The sequence below is a fragment of the Papaver somniferum genome, chromosome 3 (genome assembly GCF_003573695.1).
Source record: "Papaver somniferum cultivar HN1 chromosome 3, ASM357369v1, whole genome shotgun sequence".
NCBI lineage: Eukaryota > Viridiplantae > Streptophyta > Magnoliopsida > Ranunculales > Papaveraceae > Papaver > Papaver somniferum.
In genome coordinates, this window is record NC_039360.1 from 996,874 (window position 1) to 1,013,316 (window position 16,443).

General features: G+C 37.1%; 1 long non-coding RNA gene across 3 annotated transcripts; it reads right to left on the reverse strand.

Annotated features, from left to right (window-relative positions):
• Positions 1–11,889: 11,889 nt before the first annotated feature.
• Positions 11,890–14,003, reverse strand: LOC113360837. 3 transcript variants are annotated; one of them, XR_003364824.1, is made up of 5 exons: positions 13,848–14,003; positions 13,647–13,735; positions 12,837–12,918; positions 12,512–12,738; positions 11,890–12,413 (listed from the first exon to the last, which is right to left on the reverse strand). It is a non-coding gene; the product is annotated as an uncharacterized LOC113360837 (long non-coding RNA). The 3 variants fall into 3 exon arrangements; XR_003364823.1 differs by having other exon boundaries at positions 12,837–12,969; XR_003364825.1 differs by lacking the exon at positions 12,837–12,918 and having other exon boundaries at positions 11,892–12,413.
• Between the last annotated feature and the right edge of the window lie 2,440 nt (positions 14,004–16,443).

Below are 16,443 nucleotides of genomic sequence, written 5' to 3' on the forward strand. Positions count from 1 at the left end.
GAAAGTTCATTTGAAAACTCAGGGGAATATTCGGCTTATAAATAAAAAGTCTTATAAGCCGTACCTAACAAGTGCAATGTTCAGCTTATACGTTAGTACGGTTATAAGCCGAACCAGACACTGATGAGCCAGAAAATTGAAATTTGATGGTCGAGAATTACCTGAAGCATAGTGAAGTTTTCTCCAATGTTTGTACTTGTCAACCTAGAGGCGGTCACAAGTTGATCCAGCAAGTAAGCTAGCGCAGCCGTTCCCCAAGAATACTTATAAATGGTAGCAATATTCTTCACCAATTGGAGATAATAAGCATTCACCTTGTTTCCGGTTGTGTCAGGAAAAATATCTCTACCAAGAGTATAAATCAAGTAAGCGGTTCCGGTTTGCTTTACTTTGATCTCGTTCATTACCTCCCCATTCTTCACTTTCTCCTTTGTGTTCTCAAATTCCTTTTTTAAGTTAGTTAGCTTGATCTTCTTATTCTTCTTATTTTTCCCACCAGGTATAAAAACAGAATTAACATCTTTAACGGATCGACAAAACTCCAATTGTGTGCATCCCAACCAAGAGTTTCCTCGAACAAATTGTAGAGATCTTCCCAATTCATGTCATAATAACCAGCATCCACACTTACACCCCTTGCTTTAAGGCCTGTAATCTTACTTGCATCATCAGGAGTGATTGTCATCTCTTCAAAAGGTAATTGTAATGTCTAAATATCTCGAAAAAATCTCTCGGTAAAGGCGGAGGCTGTGACACTATCATATTCCTGATGTCCATAATGAATTGCAGGCCATAAAGCAGAGGATTGTACGTAAGCAACCACCTCAGGAACCTCTTCAGAAAGTTTCCATTCCGCTGCCTGATGTAATTTTGAAATTGTTTGTAAAGTGGTAAATAAGATGTTCGTTCAACTCGAACTTGTGTAGTCTTAATTTCAGACTCAAAAATAAAAATATATACAAAAGATGTCACAAGATCAAGATACTGAGACTCGGGATTCTACCAATTCTTATATTCATGTGATTCAACTATTAATTCTAGACAATTGTAGCTTATAATGATTACAAATATTGACCCTTTCTTTGCCAAAAATAGATTTCGTAAAGTATTAGATGTAAATCATAAGCATGATGCATCAAAAGTTCTTAGACTAAGCATACACCATCAGACAAAATCACAAATAATCAAGAAAAATCATAAATCAATTTAGAATAGTGCAAAAGTCATATAAGAATTAAATACAATTAACACATACGTAAAGAATGGCTTCCTCCATCATCCTAGTGTTGGGCTTTATCTCATCATGTTAATCACTTGCTCAAAATACATGTTTGTTGCTCAAAAGTTGATTAAAAGGATGAAAATGTATAAAACAGTGAATGTACGACCCACAGAAAGGGTCCACAAAGGAACGATAAAACCTTATTGTTGTTTATAAACGATACTCAACTCCTGCTGTTGAAAAACGATACTCTTCTGCGGCTATCTCGCTGTGTCCAATTTTCATCGTGTTCTTCAGCTCCTTCTTCTTCAGCAGCAGCAGAACCCGATTCCTGCAACTTCTGATTCTTCGTTTCTATGGCCTCTGCTCGACCCCAAAACTCTCGATAAAACTTCTGGGACTCGAAACAACTTGTATATATACTTACAGGTCAATAAAATCCGGTGAAATCTCTCCCTGCCTTTCACAGGAAGTCACAGAATAATTCTTTTATTTTTTTTCCTTTTGCTTCACACGGCTCTTTTGTTATCTGATACTTTCCTGAACTCGGTAAAACTGCATGTTTGAAGAGTATCTTCTCCCTACGTAACTTCCATTTAAACCAAACACCGGAGAATATCATGTCCCCTGTTTTGCCGATAAGCTCTCATCCCCTGGTTAATCGGATATCAATGTTTTCCTTCCCTCTTTTTACGTGAAAAAATCATATTACCATCCATGTTAAGTCGTAACAGGGTCATACCTATCCAATTCAGAGAAAATCTACATCTAAATCTCTATCGAACACAATCCAGAGATTCACAAACCCGAGAAAACTCCATTCCCCTATGTTGTTGAGAATCAATTGTCCATCCCATTCTAGTCGATCCAAACTAATGTTAGTCTAGTCGTGTCCAACCCAACCGAATTTAGCGATTGAATCTATCCCAACGAGCCCTAAAATTCGAACCCTAATTTGCATCGCTGTTGTCATGGTTTCCCGCCAAAAATCTTTATTTGAAATGTAAAGAAGAGAAGCCCCCTATCCAGAATAGGGGGTGTAAATAACAGGTTCCCTGGAAATGGTTATCCCTTATCCAAAGTGAGGGCCCGAATAGCAAATGTCCTCTCAGGTGCCTTTAACAACTTTTCGAGCCAATTTCGCCGCAAAAACTTATTTTTCCAAAAACACCTACAAAGAGATAAAATACCATAATAAGTACAAAAATGAGCACTATCAATATATAGAATCCGGACGATTTAGACACCAAAATGTGTCTATCAAATACCCCCAAACTTATTATTTGCTAGTCCTCGAGCAAAATAAAATCCTAACTAATTGTCGCAGGCATCGTTGATTGCATTTAGCGTATGCAATAAGCCTTTAAACCCCTAGGTGGCCTTAACGGCCGAGTTATAGTCTCGGGAGGGCTTACCATAGGTATACCCACAAAACCTTTACTCCATACCCTAGCTATCTACGCAGAACCTCTGAAGGCACTAAAGAACCTCCTTGGTTGGCATACTTATTGACTACGGGAGGAAGTACCCTGATGCGAATTTCCAATTGTTGTACACGAGTTTGCACTCAAGCATACTAAAATTCATATATAAGTGACAAAGCTCTACTCAGATAGTCGCACTATGAACATCAATATCCGGAGTCAACAAATCATATGGATAGATTAAGAGATGGATATAGAAAAACATAGATGGTTTTGATGTTGACTAGGTGAACGGTGTTTCTCATATCTGTCTGAAGGCCACTGCCAAAATGAACCTATCCTAAATGACTTAGATACTGGTCTTGACTAATATCAACTCAGGCATATACAAGGGAACCAGTGGTCAATAATCCTAACTCTAGGTCAACACAACTGGCATATACAAGGGTACCAGTGGTCGACTCTATTGAATTTTATTCCGTTTGGTCTAATGGTCTGGTCTCAATTTTTCTTTTTCTTTTCTTTTTTTTTTCTTTTTTTTTCAATTTTTTTTTGGTATCTCAATCACTCTATTTCATCCTAGCAGTGGTAACAATTTGAATCGTGAGCCCCACCTAATCACTTAGAGAAACATATTTTAAAAATAAAATAAAATAAAAACAGAAATGAAAGGGACTCAACGAGATATGGCGAAACTATCATGTTATTTCTAACACCTGAGCTCTGTGCTTTTATGAATAGACTCTTTATATGTTTCCATCTAGTCAGACTGGTTCCTCAACTCCTAAAACCAAAATGCTTCCATCCACTTAGATTGGTTAGTGACATCCTTAATAGGAATAAATTTCTAAGCTCTGGAGTTTAAAATAATGCAACTAAAAAGTTTCCCCCATACCCCCAAACTTAAATCTAACATTTTTCTCAATGTTCTAAAGATGAAATTAAAAGCATGAACAAGGAGAAACTATTTCCATTTGAAGAAAAATTGTTAAGGAAAGATATTACCTGGTTGCATGAGAATGGGTTACCTCCCAAGAAATGTTAAATTTAAAGTCTTCATCCAGACTAAGAAATGATTAATCACCTCGAATCATATAGCAATAGCCGAAATAATTGTCGGTTATCGAAACCAAATAGACTACCACAAGTAAAAGGAATCTGCAACATGCCAAGAAAATTAACGAATAAAGCATACCCTTGTCTAGTTTCCTGTTTAAGACAACTACATCTAGTTGTGGTTCGGGTTCAGGATCTATGAAAGGATCTAGATAAAATATTTTAATGGGTTAGATTTCCTCGTAGCTAATATCCAAAAGTTCAGGTTTAAGAGTCTGGAAAAACTCAACTAAATACTTAAAAGCACACAATAATAACCTGAATAATTGGGGATCCTTAAAGTCAATCAGATTTGACTTACAAAGTTGACCACAGTGAGAGTGATGGTCATTCTTACAAATGTGTCGATTATAATATCCTAATGGACTTTGGCATAGTCTCAAAACTAAATAACTGACATATTTTAAACTCATACGTTCCCACAATTGGTAGAAAAGTTTTTGGTGGGAAAACAATATCGACCTGGGTATCATAGCCTGGGTAAACCACATCAACCTTTAGAGGATGGGTTTCTAACAACTGAACTTCCTTATATACATCGCTAGGTTCAGGAAAACGAGTATGAAGATAATCTGTTAAAATGGTTAAGGCACAAATTTCAAGTCCCAAGTGAGGGACCTTTCTAAGAGTTAAAGCACATGGAGAATGATAATCACCCCCAAACTTAGAGTTTTCAGTGTCTCTAGATAGACTAGGCACAACTTCCCTAATTTCTAGGTCATCAGATTCTTGAAAATGGGCAATTGATCCTTCTAAGTTATAATCTTGCGGTGCATCCTCACTCATCTCTACGAGTTCATCTAAGACTATTGTTTCTAAATCGTACGACTCTAAAACAGTATTCTCAGGATAAACTGGTTCCTCTAAACCTTTATTGGCTTCGTAAAAAGGAAATACTACATCGTCTAAAACGGGGGTATCTGTAGTCAAATCCTATTCCTTTTGAATATGTGAATAATTATTAAAATTATTTGGATTTGAACTAGAAATATCATTATCATTATAAAACTCAATTGGAGTAACAAATTCCTGATCACTATGCCTACATGTTTCAATTTCTTCATCAACACTATCCTCATCATAGTCATCATTATAATAACATGAAAATGGTTGAACCTCATCAAAAGTAGTGTCACCAATTCTAACCTCGTCATCCTGATTATGGAAATAACTACATCAAGGGCACTATCGGAAACACTATATTAGAAGTTAAGATTATTTTGAGCAGTTCCTTTTTGGGCCTCTAACAAAAGCTTTTGAGTCGATTCACATGAATCCCTTATAATATCTTGCAACGAAAGCTCACTCGAGTGCAGTTTGTTTATTCATTTATAACACAAACCTATTTGTATTCTCGTTTAACTGCTTAAGAGACTCTTCTAGAGGAAGAACAGGTTCAGAAGGATCATAATAAGGACTAGTTTTTAACATTTTCATTATATTTTCCAAAGACGAGGAACTAGTACTATAATATTCCTTATTTTCTTGCTCGTATGACTGGTGCATGTGTGGATAATAATTAGGCTCACCATGGTATGATCCATAACCTTGAAAAGGTTGGTGTTCCCAACCACTATTTACACTATGGTCGTAATGTGAATAATGTCCATTTGGAAACTCGGTCGGATATTCGTTGTATTGGCTATTGTAATACCAGTTCGACATTCTATTTGCACGGGTGTTCGTTGTGGTAAATAAAAACCCACTGACAGGGGATTCGTGGGTGGATAGAGTCTTACCTCCCATACCATACGGGCGATGAACCGTTGAAGTCGACTCAGGCCACCAACTCCAATGTCAGTGTGTGAACCCGAGGGGCCGAGACGGTATCGTAATCGTCGTCCTTCCCTGCAAACAGTTTTATTTAATTTTTTTAACCCTTCCTTAGGGTTTTAAAAATAATATCCAATGTCCAAGTCCAAAGTCCAAAAATTACAAAAAAATTACGAAAAATAAAACCTTATTTACAATTTCTAAAAATAAAATAAAATATCTATATACAAAACTTCTTCTTCACTCCTTATGGATTTCTCTTTTCTTTCCTTCTTTGGCTTAGCTTTTCTTTTCAGCACTTTCTTTTTTTTTCTTAGCTCAGCTCCAAATCTGAAATCAACAAGAAATACCAAAACGCGTAAAAAAGAACAAAAATAATAAAAATAAACCTAAAAAATAAAATAAACCTAAAAAAAATCTAAATACAAGTCCCCAGCAGCGGCGCCAAAAATTTGATGTAATTCTGAAGTTGTTTGTAAAGTGATAAATAAGATGTCCGTTCAACTCGGACTTGTGTAGACTCAATTTCAGACTCAAATATAAAATTATATACAAAAGATGTCACAAGATCAAGATACTGAGACTCAGGATTCCACCAATTCTTATATTCATGTGATTCAACTATTAATTCTAGACAATTATAGCTTATAATGATAACAAATATTGACTATTTCTTTGCCAAAAATAGATTTCATAAAGTACTGGATGTAAATCATAAGCATGATGCATCAAAAGTTCTTAGACTAAGCATACACCATCAGACAAAATCACAAATAATCAAGAAAAATCATAAATCAATTTAGAATAGTGCAAAAGTCATATAAGAATTAAATAGAATTAACAAATACGTAAAGAATGGCTTCCTCCATCATCCCAGTGTTGGGGTTTAGCTCATCATGTTAATCACTTGCTCAAAATACATGTTTGTTGCTCAAAAGTTGATTAAAAGGATGAAAATGTATAAAACAGTGAATGTACGACCCACAGAAAGGGTCCACAAAGGAACGATAAAACCTTACTGTTGTTTATAAACGATACTCAACTCCTGTTGTTGAACAACGATACTCTTCTGCGACTATCTCGCTGTGTCCAATGTTCATCGTGTTCTTCAGCTCCTTCTTCTTCAGCAGCAGAACCCGATTCCTGCAACTTCTGATTCTTCGTTTCTATGGCCTCTGCTCGACCCCAAAACTCTCGATAAAACTTCTGGGACTCGAAACAACTTGTATATATACTTACAGGTCAATAAAATCCGGTGAAATATCTCCCTGCCTTTCACAGGAAGTCACAGAATAATTCTTTTATTTTTTTTCCTTTTGCTTCACACGGCTCTTTTGTTATCTGATACTTTCCTGAACTCGGTAAAACTGCATGTTTGGAGAGTATCTTCTCCCTACGTAACTTCCATTTAAACCAAACACCGGAGAATATCACGTCCCCTATTTTGCCGATAAGCTCTCATCCCCTGGGTAATCGGATATCAATGTTTTCCTTCCCTCTTTTTACGTGAAAAAATCATATTACCATCCCTTTTAAGTCGTAACAGGGTCATACCTATCCAATTCAGAGAAAATCTCCATCTAAATCTCTATCGAACACAATCCAGGGATTCACAAACCCGAGAAAACTCCATTCCCTTATGTTGTTGAGAATCAATTGTCCAGCCCATTCTAGTCGATCCAAACTAATGTACCAACCCTGTTTAGTCCAGTCATGTCCAACCCAACCGAATTTAGCGATTGAATCTATCTCAAAGAGCCCTGAAATTAGAACCCTAATTTGCATCGCTGCTGCCATGGTTTCCCGCCAAAAATCTTCATTTGAAATATTAAGAAGAGATGCCCCTATCCAGAGCAGGGGTTGTAAATAGCAGGTGCCCTGGAAATAGGTTATCCCTTATCCAAAGTGAGGATCCGAATAGCAAATATCCTCCCAGGTGCCTTTAACAACTTTTATAGCCAATTTCTCCGCGAAAACTTATTTTTCCAAAAACACCTACAAAGAGATGAAACACCATAATAAGTACAAAAATGAGCACTATCAATATATAAAACCTGGATGATTTAGACACAAAAATGTGTCTATCACTGCCTTCTGGTGTCTCAACACTCGGACTGCACGGTTGTAGTCGGGAGTCTCATAAATTCTCTTTGCCCAAGAATCATCATAACCAATCAACACATTTCCTCCATCTTCCGGAAGACCATGAGGAAAATCATCTGATCGAGGTGGAATTACGTCATTTTCATCAGGAATGTGGAAACATGTAATCCGTTGTTCTATAACCTTCTCGGGTTCTGCAACCTTCTTTCCTTTGTCGGGTTTTCATTGGGGTTGTGTTTCTTAATTATTATCAGCTTCTTCATCATCATCAACCCATTATGGATTGACCAAATAGAATAGTATCCCAGCTTTCCGCTACTGCTAGTCTGTCATTTTCCTCCCCTTTCTTCTTCCTTTTTTGATCATTTTCCTTTTCCTTTGCCTCTTCCTCGCTATTCCTTCTTCTTGTCTTCCAAATCTTGCTTGTTCATATTTTTCTTCTACAATGTCAGTTCCTCTACCTCCTGCTCCCAATTTTTTCTAACCTCCTCCTCGAGGATCGGGAGTTTTAGAAGTAGAAGGCGTTACCTCCATCTTCTTCCTCTTTTTAGCTGCAACGTTCTTGACACATGTATAAAACTTATAAGCCTAATACTTCGAACAACAAAAGAAAACAAACTATAGGAAATAGTCGTGCCATGCTTAAACTTTAAAGTGATAGGTATAATAGGTGATAGCTATTATACCTCCAGAAACCTAAACCACCGCCTGTAAACCACTACATACACTACTCCCACCACCACCATCATATCGATGGGTTAGAGTGGAGTGGAGGGTTGTTAAAGCCTGCTTTTGATTTCCTTTTGTTTTTCCACGTCGTTTTCTTCTAATGAATTCGATGTTTAAGGTTTTTTAGGTAGTTTCTCGGTTTTTAAAGCCTGTTTATTTGTTTTCTGCCTCCTTTTGGCTTACTTTTCTTCATACACCACGAGTACTGCTTGTAATCAGGTGGCTTCGGTGTCAGTTTCCTAATTCAGTAGGTACTTGAGCTGCAAGCGCTTATGCTGTTTATTTTTATCCCTCAATGATTACCGCAGGTAAAGATGGTATGCTATGTCCCTTTAAGGATTTTCACGGGTGCCCAGATAGGGGGATTGGGAGTAAAGGGTTTGCATGTTTGATCCCCCATCTGAAGCGAATACACCTCTGCAACATGGAAAGAAAAACTGCACTTCAACAGGCTGTAAGTCGAGACTTGGATATTTTTATGGGTTTAGAGGGTACTTTAAGGTCTTTGAAGCAATGGATATGCTTCGAATGTATGAGCATCCAAGCTTGGAGCAGGGCATGAAAATATGAAGGGGATATTGATATTAGTCCGGTGTTTGATGCTTCTGGTGATATAGCTGAAGCAATCATAGGGGTATCTAAGCCGAGTTTGCAAGATTTTTATGGTCAGTTTGGGGCTTGTGAGTTTGAGCTCAATGAAGAGGCAGTATATGCGGTTTTCAGGGCTCCCATATGCACTGTCAGGAGTATTCCGAAGGGCTGCAGGATGGCTTTTTCCCGCATCCTTAAGGCATCTCTCCAGAAAGTTGTGGCAGGACCTGGTTCCGTCAGACATTGAGTGAGATTATTGGTGTTTCCTCGTTTTACGCTGGGGGTTTTTCGTCCTAAAGGCAAAGTAGAATGTAAATTAGCCAATCGTAAAGCTATGTAGCAGAAAAAAATCCTTCAAGCGCTTGCAATTTGGGGTGAACCTGGTGGCGCACAAAAGCTTGTTCGAGAGGTTTTGAAGGTACCAATATCGGGAGGTGTTGTTCGGATGGAGAATGATGCGGAGGAAGACAATAGGCTTGGCACCAATGCTACAACTTGTTTGCGCAATGTAGCAGATGGGCATTTCACTGCTGCAGTTAAATCCATCAGGTATTGGACATGGTACTTTTATGGTTGGACAAGCAGCACTAAGAGATGCCTCAGGTAAGATATCGAAGCATGAGAAAGCGTGCGTTGACAATGAACATGCATTTATTCCCTTTGCTTTTGATACTTTTAGTTACCTAGCTCCAGAGGCGGTTGGACTTCTCAAGAGAGTTCAGAAAGTCATGCACACTAATGTCATGACTCCCTTTAATAAAATAAATTATATATTTATTGATTAAAAAAAAACTTGTCAACAAATCAAAAGGTTTGGCTAACCCGAAGTAACATAAATGAGCCGAACTATGTCTTTAAATTTTGATTATTATACACAGAGAGTGGTTCGTCTTATAGGTAGAAAACACTTTCAAGACGATCCTCCATATTTAGCTTAAAACTAAAACTATTGAATAAGCCGAATCTAAACTTATGAAATTAAACACAAATTCGGCGCATAATAAAATCATGCAATAAGCCGAACCTTCACTTGCACAACTTATGAAATTCTAATAATACATATTCGGCTCAGAACTAATACTATCGAATAAGCCGAATCTATGCACCTAAAGGGTTTTTGAAGCTTTTTTATTTCAGGGTTTGTATCAAAGAGTAGGGGTGTGTGACCAGACCCAACTATGGAAAGATGACTTACCTTTGTTTCCAGGAAGGATTGTATTCATTGGTAATTATCTTACGCTCTATCGATCCTTTCGCAAATATTTGCATCACTCTTTTCTATTGTTGGACCATGTAAATGGAACTCCTTCAAATCCCGCATCTTGAAGTCCTAGAGAATCAATGATTTGCGTAACAAAAGCATTGTTGCTTGAGCTCGAATCGTTCCCACCTTGTTTTTTTGGACTAGTCTAGAATGATGTTTAAATCTCCAATTAGAACCCAAAGTTTTTGGATCTGTCTAGCCAGGTCCCCAATATGTGTCCACTGGGAAACTTTTTCATCAGCATTTACAGCACCATAAACACAAGTAATTTATATTTTTCCAAAAATATTTGCATTAAACTGGCAAACATTTAGATGTGCAGAAATTAAATTAAGCTCAATGTTATTGTGCCAGGCTATAGCTAAATCCTTAGTGATTCCAACTGACGGAACAATAAACCAATCATTAGAATTAGATTTTTTTTAAAATCAGGTTCATTCTTTCGAATTGGACCTTAGTTTCAGATAAAAAAGGAATATCTGGATTACACGTATGGCAGAGGTGGTTTAAATGGTCCTTACCGATTGGAGTCTCGATACCTTGGACATTCCACGATAAGATCTTCATAGCTAAAAATACCAATGAGGAAACATAAAGCTATTTAATGATAAGAAAAAAAGGAGAAAAAGCACCGGAGGGAACTACCAAAACAGAACAATGAACGCATAATTTCAACAAAAAAAAATTAAGAAGAAAGGGAAGAATCAATTCAGTCTATCCCAGGAAGAGTATTTAACAACTGAGAAACAAGACCTAGTGCAAAGGATTGACAGACCAAAACCATCCTAGATTTCAGATTCAGCAAAAATTCAAAAAGGATGCACCTGAGTATCACACATGGAAACTGACTACAGAGTTAGGATAACATAAGATGATGGCCGGGAAACTAAGAAACTAGAAATTTAGTTATAAAGTAGGTCACTTAATAATGGGACGTAGGTAGTAGAAATTTAGGAAAATAACACATAGAAGAAAATTAATACACCCAGATTAAGGTTAACCAAGGGGAGAGAGCAAAGGTGCAAACAAATAAGGAAACACTAAATTGAACTACAGCAAAGCTAAATTAAGGAGCAGAGAAAGCTAAAAACAGAATGGAAGTACAAGCTAGATACAATATTACAGCTACATATCAGAATACAAGAAAAGAACATAAACTGAACTACCTAGCTGGACTTTTCTTCCTTGTTATCACCTTGGAGATTATCACTTGGACCAGTAGCAGAATTTGCTGAGAATTCACCTTTAAACCATTGGTATGGGAATTCCTTGAATGACCTTTCTAGTTCAATAATTTCCAATCATGAGAAGACTTCACCGAAGTATAAGTCTGTTCAACTTAAATACTCCGGTCCCTTGTCGATTTTCAATACTTTAACCGCGAAAGATTTTTAAATAGATTTCCAACATAAGACTAAACTTAGATTATCACAAGTTAACTTAAGGTTTGCAGTTCATTCAGTTGGCTTGATAATTTATTGGCACAACATATCCCTAGAAATTGAAAAGTTAGTTTTTTGTGAAGTAAAACAGTTTTACTCTGATTTCTACTACTGGAAAAGCAAAAGTTAATTTTTTGTGAAGTAAAATAATTTTATTTCTGATTTCTACTTCTGGAAAAGCAAAAACACTTCTGGTATCCGAACGCGCTACAAGAAACGTTTCGACTTTCCATCATTTGCACCAAACAGCAAGGCATACTCCCATATTGCACCGACTAGATACTTTAAACCTGAACAGTTAAACCCATAGCAAGAAAGGTACTTTGCAGAGGGAAAGATAAATAAAAAATTCCACGGAAAGTGGAAATCTGTTCTTCATTCCACGAAGCTGTAATTTTGTCTTGTAAAGCTATGGGCTGAGTTGTACAGCTATAGTCTCATGTTGTAATTTTTTTTTCTCTACTTGTATCAATACAATGCAAACCTTTCTCAGAAAAAAAGAGAAAAAAAAATCAACTAACAAAGAATAACCATGATTCATCTACTAGCAATGAACACGAGAGGCACTAGGGAAAGATATTGTCTTCTGCTTGTCACTAGCTGCAGTGGCGCAAACATAATCTAAAGCAACAGAAACCACATACAACTATCAAAATCGCCAAACCCCCCATTTTCAAGCTAGAGAAGCCTGAAAACCAAACTTTGACATCAGCATCAGCAACAGCTATGATCAAAAGCTTTTCCGCAATCTACGTCAACGACAGGATAAGTAAGACGGCATATACAACCCGTGTAATCCTATCAAATTCACCATTTCATTTTCAGGAGGTGAATTTTTAATATTTACCTCTCTGGGGAAAAAAGGCGGATTGACGTCGGCAGACCCCCCACTTCGATATGAAACTCCGGCCCTGTAATCCTATCAAATTCATCACCTCTGTCCGGTAATATCCTTGGATTTCTGTGTCTAACGCTTGGATGATAATCAATCATCACTCGGAAGAGATATCTTTGAATGAAATATCTGTGAGAATACTCGGCTCTGTTCCTCATTGTCTTGAACTGAATAAATCCCTGCACAAGAAGAAACACTTAGCTGAAAGTTGGCCACTTAATTCAAATCTTAATAGGTTAACTGAAAAACAAAAATTAGAATTGAATAAGTTACTAACGCGAGCAATCAGGCTAGCTTGAAAGTTGGCCCAGTTTCCCAGCCAAGGCGCGGTAGGAAGGAACTGTTGGAACGCACGCACACTGGGTATGAAAAAAGTTCCGTGTGAAGTCCAGTTGATAACTTGATTTGCACTAGATATAAATTATGAAGTATTATCAAAAATTCAGGTCCTTGTATTGGCAGTCCCAGATTTGGTGCATTTAAAGGAACAACATTTTTTAAAACAGCCAGTGGCATGTCTGCACCAGCATCAACACCACCCATGCCATCCTCAGCCAGGTTATCATCATCACCCAAGTCATCACCACCACCCTGATGCATGACTGGAGGCATTGGAGGAGAAGGAGGTATGACTGGAGGTGGTGGAGGAGGAGGAGGTATGACTGGAGGTGGTGGAGGAGGAGGTATGACTGGAGGTGGTGGAGGAGGTATGACTGGAGGTGCAGGTGGAGCAGGAGGCATGACTGGAGGTGGAGGTGGAGATATTACTGGAGGTGGAGGTGGAGGAGGGCGTACAACTGGAGCTGTGAGTTGATTAATTTGATAGGATAATCAAGTCTGTATGTAAACATCGTGTAAGGCTGTCAGTTCCCTATCTGACCGCTGATAAAACTCACCTAGAATTGAACATTTTGGGAAAAATTTTACAAAGAATTCCAAATTCTCCTTCAAGATACGTGGTTTGGGAAAAATTTTACAATAAGAAACGCATACTCCGAAAAAATATACAGATTAAAGCAAAAATGAATCAATTAGATAAGATTAGATTGCAAACACCGAACTTAGAGAAGGAGATAGTGAAACTTACGGATATTAAGGCTTTTGATTATCTTTTATGAGAATCCTTGTCCTTACAAGAATCGAGGTTGAGGTGGTTATTAAACGTCGTTTGGAAAGCTTCAAACGTTTACAATAAGAAAAGCATACTCAGAAACTTAGAGATCGATGAAAATTAACAATTAGATAAGATTGTAAACACAAACCTAGAGAAAGAGATAGTAAAACTTACCGAAATGATTATGTTTTCTGAGAATCCTTCTCTTAAGTAGAAGAGGTCCAGTGGCGGTGGTTAAGCGGAAATGATAAGAGAGGAATTAGGGTCTACTCTGGCTCTCTGTTGCATTTGTGTGCCTTTGTTCTTTTAAGTAGAACTAGTTGTTTGTGTTTCTTCTTCTAGAAACACCAACAGACCCTGTGTTTCAACAGGAGAAAGTGGATGACAGCTCATAATAGCTGGCTAATCCGTAACAACGAACCTGGACGTATTAACACGCTCTCGTGTACAGAAATAGGTATTATTATTAGAGCTATGGCTATGGTTTAGCACTCGTTCACTTCCCAAGTGAATGAGAGACCAGGTGAAGTAGGTTTGTTGACCTTAGGGAACAAAAAAAATATGCATTAAGAGGCAGATTTTTAGCCTTCTACGTATGTATTCTGTTTTTTTTATTAATAAATTCTCTGTAGAATCCAGTAAAAGAATTTAAATTAAATTAAAAAACTAAAGATATGTCTAAGAGGCTAAAAATCTGTCGTTTAGAGATGAAAATTATACCAAACGGCTAATGATCAGCCGTTCTTCAAACGACACATTTTGAGCCGGTTCTCTTGGGAGGTAGAACATCAGTCGTTCAGTGAAGACTTTTCATCTCTCACTCGTCTCAGTGACTGCACGAATGATTCTTGGGGAAGTGGGCTCAATCACTGCCCATAACAGCACCAAATTAGACCAAAAATGAGTGAGGCTCATTCATATTGAATGAGGATCCTCACTCCATAGCCCTTGCTATTATGGCCTAGGTAATGGCAGTTCCGCCCATTAATACCTCGTTTGGTTTAAAGAATTGGATTCCTAGGAATGCAATTACGGGGTAATTCAATTCTAGGTATTGAATTTAAATCCAATAAATTAGCGTTTGGTTGAGGTAATCCAATTACTATTGATTTTACCCTGGAATCAATTCCATTGCATTACTAGACTAGTGCAATGAAAATCTATTATTTTGGAGGGAACTGGATTCCTAAGAATCAAAATTCTCAATTAGATGGAGTTGATTTGGGTTGTTTGGTTCAAGAAATTGGTCACATTCCCCCGGAATTGGATTACCAAGAGTCCAATTCCTTGAACCAAACATTGTATAAGAGGTTAATAACCAGAGGTTCTTAATAAAAAGGAAACATGTTCCTCATGAGGCTCGCTGGTAGGCTAGCACGAAAACTTGTTCAACTAATGTATTAGTACGTTGCTTAGGCTTCCAATCAACAACCTAAAAACTCAATCCATCTTTCACTTCAGAGTAAAAGTAGCACTGGTGGAACTTACCCTCCCTCTGATTGGCTGGTGAACGTAACCGCGCGCTCTCAGTGGATCGAGAAAAAACATTCGTATTCGTCGGATGAAATTTTGTGAAATATGATGCATTGATCTGACAACGTGCGGTATAGATTGGGTAGCTGGTTGGTACACACCTGACGGATGGTCCTCATTGTTTGTTATGCTAGCCACCGGATGGTCAAGATGTGGTTTTGGACGACTGAGAAATTATTTTATACTCTTACACCTGGTTTACATATTATTTTAAAATTTATATTCACTTGGATCGTCGATATTGTGCTTTCCATACATATTTGATTCCTAAAAATATTAGATATACTGGATATTTGTTGGATAAAATTGTTGCCGTGGCTATCAGAAAACATATTTGGTATCCAAAATTATAAAGATCATTTAATTTTAAAGATGTTAATCGATATTATTCCCTAAATAAAGTTTCGTTTTATGGATTAATTAAATTTTATTTCAATGTGTTATAAATCTAAAGTTTAATTACTAAGATGTTTTTTTGTGTTTAAGGTTTGGGTTTGCATACCTTGGACACCAAATCCTCTATCTATATAAATAGAGACCCGAAACTCTGTATTTCATACATATCTAATGAGAATTTCTCCCTTCTTCCCCTCTATTTTGTGTCTCCTTCTCTATTTTATAGTTTCACAACACGTTATCAATAACGTAACTCTAACTGAGCGATATGATTTTCAATTTCTTTTTGTTTATTACATGTGTACTCAATTGATTTGACTCTATTATGGTTAAACCATAAGTATATCTAGCGAATATTTTTCTCAATCTTGTTTAGCATCCTTTTATCAACTTTTTGAGGTTTTATTTTGATTTTGTCTCATATGATTCATAGATCCTCACATGCTTCTGAATATAACGAGTTGATTTTTTTATTTTTTCGCGTATGAGTTTGTGTTGTTGTTTTGGTCTCAGGGACCACTACTACTGCCATAAAACACCTGACCAGTGCTATAAGTTCTTTAACCATTTTATTTTTCTGATTAATGTCCAAGGTTAATCAGTCGTAAATCCGGTTCACACCGATGGATTTAGGATCAATAGTATCTACGAGTTGTATGGTATATATATTGTAATTTTTAATATGCTTGTAAATATGATTTTCAATCCATGGTACCACACGTGCCCACCATCTAATGATGGAATCCTCGTACATATCAAGTATTGTTATGAAGCCGTATTAATCATGTCATCATAACACGAGCACCATTAATACAGTAGCTTTGGGGATTTCAAATACTCA